This window comes from Cotesia glomerata, linkage group LG1 (assembly GCF_020080835.1).
Source record: "Cotesia glomerata isolate CgM1 linkage group LG1, MPM_Cglom_v2.3, whole genome shotgun sequence".
Lineage (NCBI taxonomy): Eukaryota > Metazoa > Arthropoda > Insecta > Hymenoptera > Braconidae > Cotesia > Cotesia glomerata.
The window spans coordinates 6,437,052-6,450,686 of record NC_058158.1 but is presented as its reverse complement, the minus strand read 5'-3'; the positions used below and the strand labels follow the sequence as shown (position 1 = coordinate 6,450,686).

The 13,635-nt window shown below is 32.9% G+C and overlaps 1 protein-coding gene across 2 annotated transcripts in view; it reads right to left on the bottom strand.

Moving 5' to 3' along the window:
• The window catches only part of LOC123275313 (LIM/homeobox protein Lhx9-like), a 209,919-nt gene that overhangs the window by 187,174 nt on the left and 9,110 nt on the right, over window positions 1–13,635 (bottom strand). Inside the window, exon 1 of one of the 2 annotated variants that reach the window (XM_044743348.1) lies at window positions 6,291–6,493. The exons of the other annotated variant lie outside the window; for it this stretch is intronic. The gene's annotated coding sequence lies outside the window, so the exon portion shown is untranslated. Of the gene's footprint in view, window positions 1–6,290; window positions 6,494–13,635 lie in introns of those variants that run through there. 2 annotated transcript variants of the gene reach the window in all.

Below are 13,635 nucleotides of genomic sequence, written 5' to 3'. Positions count from 1 at the left end.
CGGTGAAAGGAAGCTTACTCTTGATTTGCTGATTAGTAAAACAAGTATCATTTAATTATCCTCCATACATACACCAGTCCAATTAGTTGATACGTCGTTCTCGCATAATCACAACATATAACAATTAAGTAGAATTCAGCGCCATCTAACTTTATAATACACCTTGAATTTTAAATACCTTATTGTTGATTTATATACAACGCGTTAATTGACGTACACATTCTTGAAAAAAATTAAAAATTGAAAAATTGTTTTTTATTCTCATATATAGCTTTATATGACCTGATCAAATCATGTAAGCCATATCAGAAAATTTTTTTTTGGATTGTTCGACTGCTAACCAATTTTTGGATCTCAAGTTTCTCAATTTGAGGTACTAATTAGACCAGAGGTGTAGTACTTGCCTCACATTGTTGCCCTTGTCATTAAAGAGAGCTTTTACATAAATATAGAGATTGTTTTTAGAGTTATATATTGTAAAGTTGTATGTATGCATTACAAAGATAATTTACAGAAGAACAAAAGGCGTGGTAGTTGCGCCGTGATTTCACCAAAGTCGTACATAACATAAACGCGCTATAGCTTGAACGGATTCAATCTATATGCAAATCAATTATAATAGTGAATTAACAGAGAGAAGGTGTGTAGATGTATATAGGTATAGATAAACGTGGATATATATATGTAAGTGTCAATCTATGTAGATATAAAATCAAGCCATAGTATAGCATTCTCGGAGCGATTATACGGGCCTGATCGTCCCGTTTGTTGCCAGTTTCGCAATTATGACCTAGTCGTTATAATGATTGTTTAGTCACCGATTGCTCCGCGAAGCAATTTAATTATAATCAACCCGCGGTATTTAAACTCATCCTAACGAGCTGAATATCTCGATCCAATATACAGATCGTTTGTCTCAGTACTGTGCATAGTTATGTGATTTAGTTATACCGACGCTGTCGTTGATGGCGCCACTAAACGATTGCATTGGTAACCTTAATGCCCAGCTAGAGCTAATTGACGTTGAAATAGTGCCGGTAATTATCATTCAACAGTAGTGTCGATAAACATGTTTCGTAAGGATAAATATTTTTAATAAAAATAAAAGAAAGTAGGGGGAAAAAAAATAAAAAGTAAATAGAGGAGAAAAGAGTTCATTAGAAGCACATTGTGTAGGCTTATTTCGATCGCTTAACAGCAAGTGCAACACACCAGAGTCCATTCAATCTAATACTTCTAGCTGGGGTTCAGTAGTAGCAACAACCATTTGATCCTACACAGCCAAAGGGCTCGATACGGACGTGGTTAGAGGCAGTTTAATATCGGATAATTGAATCCGACCTACCGGCTCACCCCTTGGTTTCCTCTTGTTCTCTCTCTGTCTGCCAGGTTTCGGTTAGTTCATCGGTACGGAGAATCGCGTGCGCAGAACAAAGACCTAGCGAGCAGAGATGAGAAAATGCGAGAGATTGATAAAGAGAGAATAAGCAAGAAGGTTGAAAACCCGGTGGCTACTAAGCTCTTATTGCAATTCTGCTAAATGGGAGAGACTGTTGGCGGTTGTTGCTGTACTAGAGTATTAGTTGTTGTTGTTGTTGTTGTTCTTCTTCTTCTTGTTGTTGTTGTTGTTGTTGTTGTTGTTGTTGTTGTAACAGCAATAGGAGTCGTAGAACATCCGGTAGTTACCTAATTTCTGATACGGGACATCCCAGAAAGTCGAAAAGAGGAACGTTGTTCTACTACTATACGCTGGCAATCAAAGTAACATCTTTCTTTATGTACTATCATTAACGTTTAATAAAACTTCACATACGGATATTAAACCAATATATATAAAGACTATGACTATTGCTGTTTATTTATTTCAATATTTATGTATATATGAATAAATAAAAGTTTTAATTAAATTTGTTTTTTAATTAAACTTGTAATAAAAATTTGTTATTTATTTTATTGAAATAAAAAGAAATCTCTTTTGCTGTTATTTGACAAACGAATGAAAAAAATTTTTTTATATATATCTGCTGTACAATGTACAGTAGATATGATTCAAAATGTAACCATTCACATATGTCATTTTAATTAATTTTTTAATTAAAAATTCATTCATTTGAATGATGAGCAGTTGCTGTGCGATATTAAAAAGAGAGAAACGGAAGTAATTTGAAATACGGTACATTAAAAAGGGCAAATGAGATAATCATACACACACATTTATCTGCATCCTGTATTCTGATGCGTAGATTAATACATAACATATGAAAGTGTGATAAAGAGACTGTTATTAGTGGTATTATTATTAATTTCCAGATATTCATTTAATATCGAAAATATTTACGTGATATTTCATCGTGTACATCCGTTGCAAATTTTCGACGCACAGTGAACGCTTTTTTTTTTTTTTTAACTTTATTTACATGTCCAGAAAACCGACCATGTACGTTTTATTAAAATGCGAGCAATATTAAATCTGGCCTTTACAGCGAGATAGCATATTAATAAAATGAAAGTTTTAATATGAAATATATTAATTATCATACATGAAACATCGTTTTCTGCTCAAACAATACGGATATAATAGGAATGATAAAAAATGATGGCCACGTGTAATTCGACCGGACGAGAATTAATAAACGAGCTGTTGTTTTAGTGTAAAGTTATAAAACAATTTAAAGTTAAATATTAATATCGATGTTATAAAAAATAAAATAACTAAGAAATTATTCAGCTAAAAAAAAAGCTTATGTATTATAAAAGTAATATGTATTTTCATAAGATGTTATTTTAACTTTTTTCATAAAACATCAAGCGGCATAAGTGTGAAACTTTTTAACTCAACTTCTGAAATACTACATCTAAACTATACAGTGATACGACTGTACGGTGATGATGTTGACGGTGTGACTGGCCTAGGGGAAATGTACTGGCATATATATATATATACACAGAAGGGGTCGAATGAATGCTCCAGCATATATCCAGAGAACAGGATGCTGATAGAGAAGGTAGAAGCCTCAAACCCAAAGCCGGAGGCTGTTTTTTAATAAAAACTAAAAAAGGATATCGGTTCTTGGAATGCAATATTTCGACAGATTCATTTGGTGGAAACATTTCTTGCAGAGAAAAAATTCAATCAAACTTCACGAACAAGGTGAGAGGACAGGGGATAGAGATAGGGTGTGAGAGTTCTACGGAGGAATAGAGAAGGATAATATGGACACGCGAGGTGTACCGGGGAGGAGAGCAGAGGTACAAAGTGGAGATAGCTGGTAGAGAGGAGAAAAATAAAATTAGGTGGAGGGAAAAGGGGTGGGTAGAACAGTGGTCATGAAAACGAAACGTACGAATAAGTAAGATAGACTTTTATATTATTCCTTCCGGCAACAAACATTGTCGACAAGCACGAACTTGATTGTATTTGTTTCATAAAATAAACTTTGTAAACACGCATCAGCAGATTAATTTCTCTTTGAAACGTAATTTCACAACGATAGTCACGTAATACAGTAAATTAAACCTGGAAAATGTTCAATCTCATTCGATGTAAGAGGACAATTTCATTTTTTCTTTTATTAACTCCTTTTTTTAGTGCCCTGCACGCGGTTTCTGTACAGTATAACTCAAGGTAGCAATTCGATTTTACTTTTACGGAGGTTTTGACGCGACTATTTCACACACAACTCCGTTAAATTGACTTATACATCAACTACTTGCTGTAATATCGTCTTAGTAGCAGTGTATGTACGTTAATCAAACTCTTAAAATTTTTTATCTTTACATTAGCGTTTTTTCAAGAAATAGATTTTAATTTAATACTTTTTCATACAAACTTATTTATATCGATATAAATTTATTCCAGTAATAAATTTTTTAGATTTAATTTTAATTTTATAGCAATAATAAAAACCTGACAATTTATCATCGTGACTGGTTAATATGATAACTTTATATGATTAAATCGATAAATAACAAATTACATTAAATGAACAATAAAAAAAGTTTAAAGTATAAAATTAAAAATCTAATATTGAAATGGAGGTCAGTATAAAATGAAATTTAGTGGCGGGAAAAAATAATATAAAAGTAAAAAATGAAAAAAGGTAAAAAAAAGCATCTGTTAAATCGGAAAAATTGAAATTACAAAAAAGTTAGAACGAGACTTGGCGTCTCGGAGATTCGAAAGTGTCTTACCAAGGGTTGTAGAACATTGCCACTAAAATATAAAGTGGTTTTTGGGGTGGCATAGCAATGGGGTGCCTACCGCGAACACGCGGGCTCGTGGAACGGGAATGTCGGGGTAATATTGATCGACTGGGAGATGGGAGAGCACACGGTTAACCCACAAGGCCCAACACCGTACAGTGCCCACTTTAGTACGTACCTCTGTTAAACGAGTATTTACATGCGTGCTATTCCTATCATCAGTCTTACTCTCATATTATCAAGTTTATTTTTTCTATTTATCTAAATTCATTTTTAATAGTTTACAATGAAAGCTCGTGATATCGATCGATATAATAGTTTTTCATATTAAATTTCTTTATCTCACTCTTATCTTCAATTCATTTTCGTTACTGTAAATGAAAAATAAAAAAAGAGAAAAACTATTTATTAATCCCCAAGTAATACTGCAATATCAAAATTAATTTATGCATAACGCAATATTAAAGTTTAAATTGTAATTTTTGTCAAAAAGTATTTTATTACATTATAGAATTATTTACTGCTTTTATGACGATGTAATATAAGTTAGATAGATGGGTAATAATGAGAAAATATTCATCACTTGAAATTTAATATTAATTTTAATTGAAAGTGAAGATAAAAACACTTTTCTCGGAGAGTGAAATTTTTTCATAATATAAAATCAAAGTATAGTACCTACAGTAGTTTAAAAATCACAGAGCACGTATGTATGCAGTAGGTAGGCTAAAAAATAAAAAAGAGTGGGTATATGGAGTCCGGGCAAATGTCCTTGAGTCTGAAATCTCGAATTCGCAATATCGCTTTCTCCTTGTCTACCTCTTGTAGCTATGGGAGCTCTCGCTCATCTCTATCTTGCCCACGTCCTCTCTCCTTCTTCTCCTTGGACGTTTAGTCCTGTGCTACCTCTCAGCTCTTGCTGTTCTCCTAATCATGCCAGGATCCTTTTCGCGCCTCGCAAATTCGCCCGTGGCGTTCAGCACACATACGACCATGAACCTATCAGCCGCACCGCGTTAAGCTAAAAAAACAAAAACACTATTCGCAAGAGGTGGCCGCTTCGCTCCGGGACACGCTGCCTCCCGACTTCTATACTATATTCTGTACACTCGTGCAGTATTATATCGCTATATAACAACCTTGGACGACCAACAGAAAGAGAGAGTTTCTGTTAACCGAAAGAGACAAAAAAGAGAAAGTTTTAATTCGCTTTTAAGTCACCAAATTATCGTTTACCCAAAATATATTATTATAATTATCGTTATCATTACTATACTACTATTAACCTTCTCTTCAATCAATTTTTTTCGGCTTATCGCTCTCTAATACGATTTCATTTTTTTCCATTCCATTCAAATAAAAAATTCAATAAAATTTTTTCAATTTCACCGAATAAAAAAACTAGACCAATTTAAACAATTCCCCTATTAAATTAAAATATTAAATTCTCTCGAATGAAATTGCTAACTTAGTGTACAAAAGTACCCAGAACTTGACCATGTTATTGATGCAAATGAAGAGAAATTGTATACAATGAAATGAAACATATATGAATACACATACCAATAAACTAGAGAACCAGATTGTTAGTATCGTCAACAAGATAACTTGAACAATGGCTTTCATTACCGGGAGAACCTGCATTGGTTAATAGGCAAATTGTCCATTGACTCGTTAAAACTTCTCAAACTTGCTTACATCACATTCACGTTGCTACATTCAATAAATACATAATACCCTTCGTGATACATGATTCGAAAATTAAATCTAAATATAAATTCATACAATACAATAGACGATATTACACGGAAAGAAAAAATTTTTCAGTCAAGAGTTAATTTTTTTTAGCTCAAGAAAATATAAGGAAGATTAAAAATTTCTTGAACAAAGTCAAATTTTCTTGAATCAAAAAGATTTTTTCTTGCTCGAAAATAACTTTAGTGTTTATCAAAATTTTCTTTGCACGAGAAATTCTTTTTTTTCTGTATATATTTATAAATAATTCATTTTGCATTTTAATTTATAAAATATTCATTTTTTAGAAATCAGAAAATATTGTACGTAATTATTCATAATTTATTACTTACAAGATTGGGTGTAAAATAATAGTAAACTGGCGTCGAAAAGGCCAAATGATTTCTAGCCTATCAGTGGTAGTAACTTGATCTTCCCCTTCTTTGTTGATCCCTCGTCTACCACGTGGTATCCACACGAACTCTGTTTGATCGTGTACACGCGAGAATGACAATAGCACGAGCAGTAATGTTTTTTATTTACTTTTTTTTTTTTATTTGTCAATTTGAAATTCAATATTCGAAAAAATTGCACGTTATATTTTTACATAAAAGTATACCAAAATGTAAAAAAAAAAAAAAAAAAGATTAATGGTTCTTGAAAATTTATTCAATATTTACTCGACGAGTAATTAATCATCACAAAGTATGTAAATTTTTTTATTACTTTATTTGAAATTTGAATAAGTTTATTAAAAAATTTCCACTTTTTAAAATAAATTTGTCTATAAAAAATTCAATTTAAAAAAAAATGTGTTTGGCTCCAAAACAAGGATTGGTTTGATTTATTGTGAGTTAATATGAAGAAAAATTGACGGAATAATAATTGCGTGAGCGTGTCTCGTGAGAGTTCGACCTCGCGTCAGGACAGTGACGATACGAAGGACCAAGAATAACGTGACACTCGCGACGCTCGTTCGCGGACGACTGAAAGCTGCGAATACGAGCGTGCGCTTGGCAAATGCAAGGGGGTGATTGCCCGTTGAACATCACCGCCGAGGGTGGCTGCACCGTCTCTGGATTCTCATCTGGGGATGCCGAGCTTGCGGACCTCATAATATTTGTTCCTCAAATTTAATTATTTATATGCATACATTCTAATCAAATACGTTTAATCATTGCCTCATTGCATTAATTTTATCTCGATTGCTTTGAAATTCATAAAACTTAAATTATTAATGTAAGAACAATTTTTTGCCTTGAAACATTTAAAAATTTCAATCACTAAAAATCCTTAAAAGAATCATTTTTCAGAGCCAATAGTTTAACCCTTAATGTCAATCAATAAAAATTTAATTTCACCCTATTTTTATTATGTAATCAATTGATTAGTTACAAGCCTCAATAAACTTACTCGACAATAAATTAAAAATTTTAAATTAGTCCTGGATGAAACATTGAAATGTCGGCTTAAAAAAACTATCAGGATAGCATGAAGTAAGAAGCAGAAGTAAGATAGAAACGATCATCTGATGCATTACAAGTATATGGACAGTCTACACTCTACCTGAAGAATTTTTGTAATCATCTCCCCCCCCCCTAAGAGTCTAGTTAAACATAAATGATTATACCAGCGCCATCTAGCGCGCGCATAAACAATATCAATAAACATTGATACATTGTACAACAATGCTGAAACAATTGAAAATTGAAAACTAAAACTCAGACTATTTCCAACTATACACGAATAATCTAAGCAATTGACAGTTAAAAAATGAAAAAGCTCTGAGCTTTTTTGCGCGCTGCGCGGTATTGCGCGGGAAACTTGGAGAGTTCGCGAATAAAGGTGGAGCTAATAAACGCAGGCGCATTAGATAGCCACTCCTCCGCAAGCTCTGAGAAGGAGGAGCGTGTAACATTGATGTTGAGAAGTCATTTACGATTGGATTCCACATTCACCTGTTCTCACACACTATTCCCGCCTTAACTGGCTATTAATGCATACACACACCTGCCGAAGAAGGCACTAATCATTATCACAAGAGATAATTATCACTAAAACACACTAAAGTGTCTCCATCAAACTGTACTTTGTCTTTTATCAATGCTATGCCCTTAACTACTTACAAGCAGTAATATCAACGATGTTATCTACTTCGAGTAGTAATTTCATCGATGATCAGCCGTAGGGCCTAGTCCTAGCCATAGACCTAATCTTCGAAAATTCGAGGATAAGTAACGCAGAATAACATGCTTTAACTGTATAAACGAAAGCTTTGGCAGTGTAAATAAAGTTGAGGGGGATAAATCCCGCATGATTAATCATTATGAAAAGTATGGTTGATAAATGTATCAAATAATTTGCTCGTCAGTCAGAAAGGTATTTGCTCACACAGAAATAAAGAGACGAAGGTTAAGCATGCGGCAATGTTTACATCAACGATAAAATAACGCTTTAGTGACAAGTAATTTTTCTTCTCGCATGTTCCGCGGTCGTCCGAGGCATGCAGGAAAGATGTTAAGTATACAAAAGCAGTATACCTACTACTACCGTACTGATACTACTAATACTACGACTGTTGCTGGTACAAATACAGCTACTTATACTACTTACACTACAATCTAGTCTTCAGTGTATAGCGTTTTAACTTATGGGCCCATTCGCTATTGTATAGACTCCTGGTGGGCGCTATAGTCACTACCACAACGACAGTCGCAAAAGTTAAAAGCTAAGCTAAGCAGTACCAGCACAAAAGGGAAGACGTTAGTTCGTGGGGAGGTAAAGAAATAACGTTTCCACGGAGTTTCGTGCCAAGGTGAATAAGGGGAGAAAATTAATTACCCAGGAAGCCTTGTGGAACGCTTTGATGTCCAAAAGGCTTCCGACGGCTCATGTAAGGTCCACTACCAATGACTTTAGCCCGTTTGAGCCTTTAACTCGACTAACCCATTCAATTATTTATATTATTTTTTTATTACTTAACTCGGTAACTTTAGATTAATCAACAGCTAGCAGCTTGAAAAATAATGAGTTTGTTTTTAATTATTTCAATTTTTATTTATAAACTCTATTTTGTTGTCGAGGGCTTGCTATAGACTATACCAGTATAAGTGATAACGGTCATTAATGGTCGGCCCTATTATATCTGATGGAGGTATTGAATAAAGTATGATTAAAGTTGGTGTAATAAACTACTATACACGAGTTGAGGTGAAATGAGAATTAGAAATTCGAGAAGATTGAGATCTTTTTTTCCTGTACTGGTGTACGCTGTTTGTACACTCTATGGTCGTCGAACTGTACATGAGTGACACTTTCAGGTAAAGCAGATTAAAGATACCAGATAACTTTAATATACATACAGTATCACATTGGGTTTTTTTTAAATATAATATACACCAATAAAGAACCGCTGTTTGGGGAACCTGGAGGGAGCTATGACGCGAAATTCAAGACCCTTTGGGTTTTGGAATCAATAAAATAAATAAACCCTTGGTAAGTCGTGTATTTACCGAGCACTGGCGACACAATAATCTAACAGAAACACGAAATGAATGACTGGAGACACGCGAACGTAAATGGTGCTTCAAACGGAATCGCTTCTTTACCTGTACTGGGCTTTTAAATAGACCGCCTTGTTGTGTCTTTTGTATTCTCTTTACTGTAAAATTTATTGCTAATAATATTTAGCTTGAAATTATAGAATTTTCTTGGTTAGTTTTGTTTTCGTAGAAAAGTTGTTTGTGTTTTTCTGGGTGCAAAAAGTATTTATATTTATAGAAATGGTTTTAATGTATAGTAAAGTGGAAAATAAGTGGTCTTTGATAGTGTGAATTATAAAAAATTCTCTGAAGTCCCTGTCAATATTTAAAAGGATAAAGACAACTTAATATCATACATTGAACTTACTAAAAAGCTTTTAGGAAAATTTCTGTAAATTCCTGTAAAATAATTTAAATAAATACATATTTTTAGGCATACCCATCTCTTGAACGTAATGATACGAATAAATATGATATTAGATATTATTATTATTATTATTATTATCATTATTAAGGTTATTAATTTAACGTAATTTAATTTTTTTCGGAGGATAATTGAATATGCACACCGAGCAAAGTAGAACTTGGGAGATTTTTTAAAGTAAAATAATTACCCTAAGTAAATATATTCGTCTGCATACTCAGTGGGTATGTGCAGTTGATGGGATAAAAGTGTATGAAAGAATAAAGAGAAACCTTCAACCCTTTTTTTATTTTTTAATACAATAAAAGCCATGTGAAATGAAAGAGAACTCTTAAGAATAAAGATTTACATAAGAATATATAACCCAATAAAATTTATCTTTTGTGTTATCTGCATTTTAAATTTACTTTTGTCATTAAAATAATTAGTCAATCTAAAGAAATTTCTTATAAATTTTGAGTTACTGGAGCACTAAAAAATTTTTACTACGTTTAATTTATAATAATAATTCTTCTGGCTATAAAAAACGCAGCAGCTCGAAAAAAATGCTCATGTGTACTCTATAATTATATTATTATATTTTACTAGTAAACTAACTCGAATATAAATAAAATAAAGTGAAGAGTATAAACATAAATAATTGCATTCTTTACACACACAAAGCGTATGTAATGCATACTATGTATCGGAAGAAAACAAATGATTTATAGCAAGAGCGTGGTACTGGAAGACCGAGATCTATCATTATAGCTTAACGCTGTTATGTGAGGCGCCAGGCGCTTAAAGACTATCATTATCTTAAGGTCAAGCCCTTATTTGTTGGGTCCGGGGCCACGTGAAATAACTGTCTTTCCTACTTTATTTTCTCTTTATCCTCAACTCCGATCTGTTTTGCAGTAAAAATAATCGTCATTTAAATGACACGCGTGCAAGTACTTTGTCCTCAGTAAATCGAGTGTATCGTACATCGAGGATGTCTTCTGTCTCTTGTTTCGAAAACTTTTGAACAACGTACTCATTATCTGTAAAATGACAATCACAATGGACGCAAAGCGTGTATGAAAAACCACGGGAAATTTTTTTAATGTCTGATGGTAAAAGATACTTAAAAAGCAGTGTCTCGGCTATTATATACTACGCTAATCTGAGGTCATGTGTACACTCTCAAATGCACTCTGGTATAATCACTATCATTCGAAAAGTCTCCATCGTTCTGTACATGGTACTGTGCATGACATTGTCTAGCTCCCTTATATTTAAGCCCAGCCATTTTCCAACTTAGCTACAGCTTGCCGTCGAGGAAATCCTTCTATTTATCCCCAGTTGCTTTTTGTCTCAATATTAAACCAGCCTAGCTCACATTCGTTAAAATAAGCACGAATAAAAATAACAACCAAATAAACGAAACATATCCACTCGTGTACGTCCTAAAATATTTCGTCCTCTTGTACTTGGACATACTTATAAAATGGCTAAAATGAAAAATAGGATGTCGAAAAATAAAAATACATTTTACGAATCTAGAATAGCGAGCGATTTAAAAACAAAAATAACGATTATGACAGTAACAATAAATAGAAAAACTGAAATAGAATATACATACTGACATATTAGCAAACGATTAGCGAGATACAGAACTCGAGCTGGATTTATGTAGCAAAATATCCTAAAAATATTCAACTATTCATATAAATACGAATATAGTACGTGTAGTATGTATGTAGATATAGATATAGATATGAATATCGAAGCGAAACTGAAGAGTGAGGAACAACGATGAGAGCTTTCGTCGAGGACCATTGAGAGATTAAAAAGCGCGCAATGTACACGGCGGGCTTGGGTATATCTGAAAATCTCGTGAATTTGTTAATAATACACACTAGACTTGAATTAGTACGGATCAACATGTTTGATGAACGTAAATAACCGTTTAAATATTTAACAATACCGACTATTCGGCAATCCGGCTTCAGTTTTTACAAAAAAAAAAAAAAAAATAGACATAAAATATAAATAAATAAATCTGAAAATTTAAGATTTAAGAAAAGAAAATGTGTGTACCTAATTTTGTTTTATCGTTTGGTTAAAAAAAAAACTATAATTTTTCGAACATTCGTACTCCAGCCTGCCCCTCTTCTACTTTTTTAATATTTAATTTTTTTGGAGTATATTATTATTGTTTTATATAAAAGTCAGGGTAATAACTGGCAGACTAAGAAGTTAATTCCAATGGTGTATTTTGTTTAAAGTGGAAAGCTTATTTCCACTTGGAATGAAACCAGCGAAGAAGGGAAAGGGAGGGTACCAAAGAAAGGAATGAGAGGAAGTGGTCGACGGACTCTCTAACTCGCGTTCGCGGTACCACTGTTATGTACTTGCTCACGGGATAAAATCTGCCTATTGTTCTTCTTTTCGTGGAAAGAAAAGCGACGAGACCGCTTGCACACTGCCAGCTTAGTTTACATGGGATAAACCGAGTACGAGTACGAGGGACTTTCGTGAGCGCTTAATGTCCTCTTTTCTCTATACCCTGCTACTCATTCTCTCTCTATGCTACTCTTTTTACCTCCATACACTCATCCTCACTACACTTGTTTCGCTCGGTCATATTCGACAAAACATATACAGACAATCACGCGTGTGCATTTTCAAGTACACGAAAATTTAACCATTTTCCCCACTTGTATTGTACTCCGGAAGATAATACGAAAATCCGTGTATATAAACGTGTATTTTTTGTTAATTTATAATCTACTTACAACTTGGAAATATTCTACGAGTATTATTCAATTTTATTTTTCTTATATTTATTTATAATAAGAAAAGCAAGATTTAAATCTGTTAATATGAAATAATTATAACCCGTCCATTAAAAACTTACTTCGTCAAAAAAATAAATCTGCTTTCGCATAAAACTATTATTATTCATTTGCATGTTTACGAAGATTTAAAATTTTTTATGCAATGCATTATGACGTTATGTTCGAATGTCCAGACCATTAAAAAATCCAAATAGTATAATGTAACAATAATAAAAATAATAATGATAATAACCATAATAATGATAGGTATATTATACGTAGTGTATGTATTCATGACGATACGGTCACAAGAGTGGAATATGTCGGGTAGGGAGAGCATAAACCGAGACAATAGCCGCCCAAGGCGATTCTGGGATGGCCGCCATTAAAGGCGCATTCACATTCTCCATCTATACTTCTCGTACAACTAAACCCCGAGGTTGAATTTACCTGCTTCCATAAACTCCTGCGTAAAGACATTTCAATACCCAAAAATTTGACCGCTTCAAAAAGCTCTCAATAGTAGGTATATATAATTCATGATAAGTAAGACCTCCGATTAAATAATTTAATACTCAACTACCTTTATACCGATCTGTGTGTTTTTATTAAAACCATTAAATTATAATAAATTTTAATTACATTAAATACTTGAAATTTCATCGAAATAATTAACATCCCACACGGAATACCAATCTGCTAATTAATTATATGGAATAAAAACCCAAAAATAGCCATCGGGAGAACATTGTTTCGAGAACAAATTTCAACATTGGAATGCTTAAATATTCACACATATTCCAGGAAGGAATATATATAGTTATTTCTTTTAAATAGTTTATGAATTTTTTTTAAATAAAAAAATTTTTTGGTCAGATTCTGATAATAGTAATGATTATTATTATTATTACACGGTAAAAAATTTTGCGTC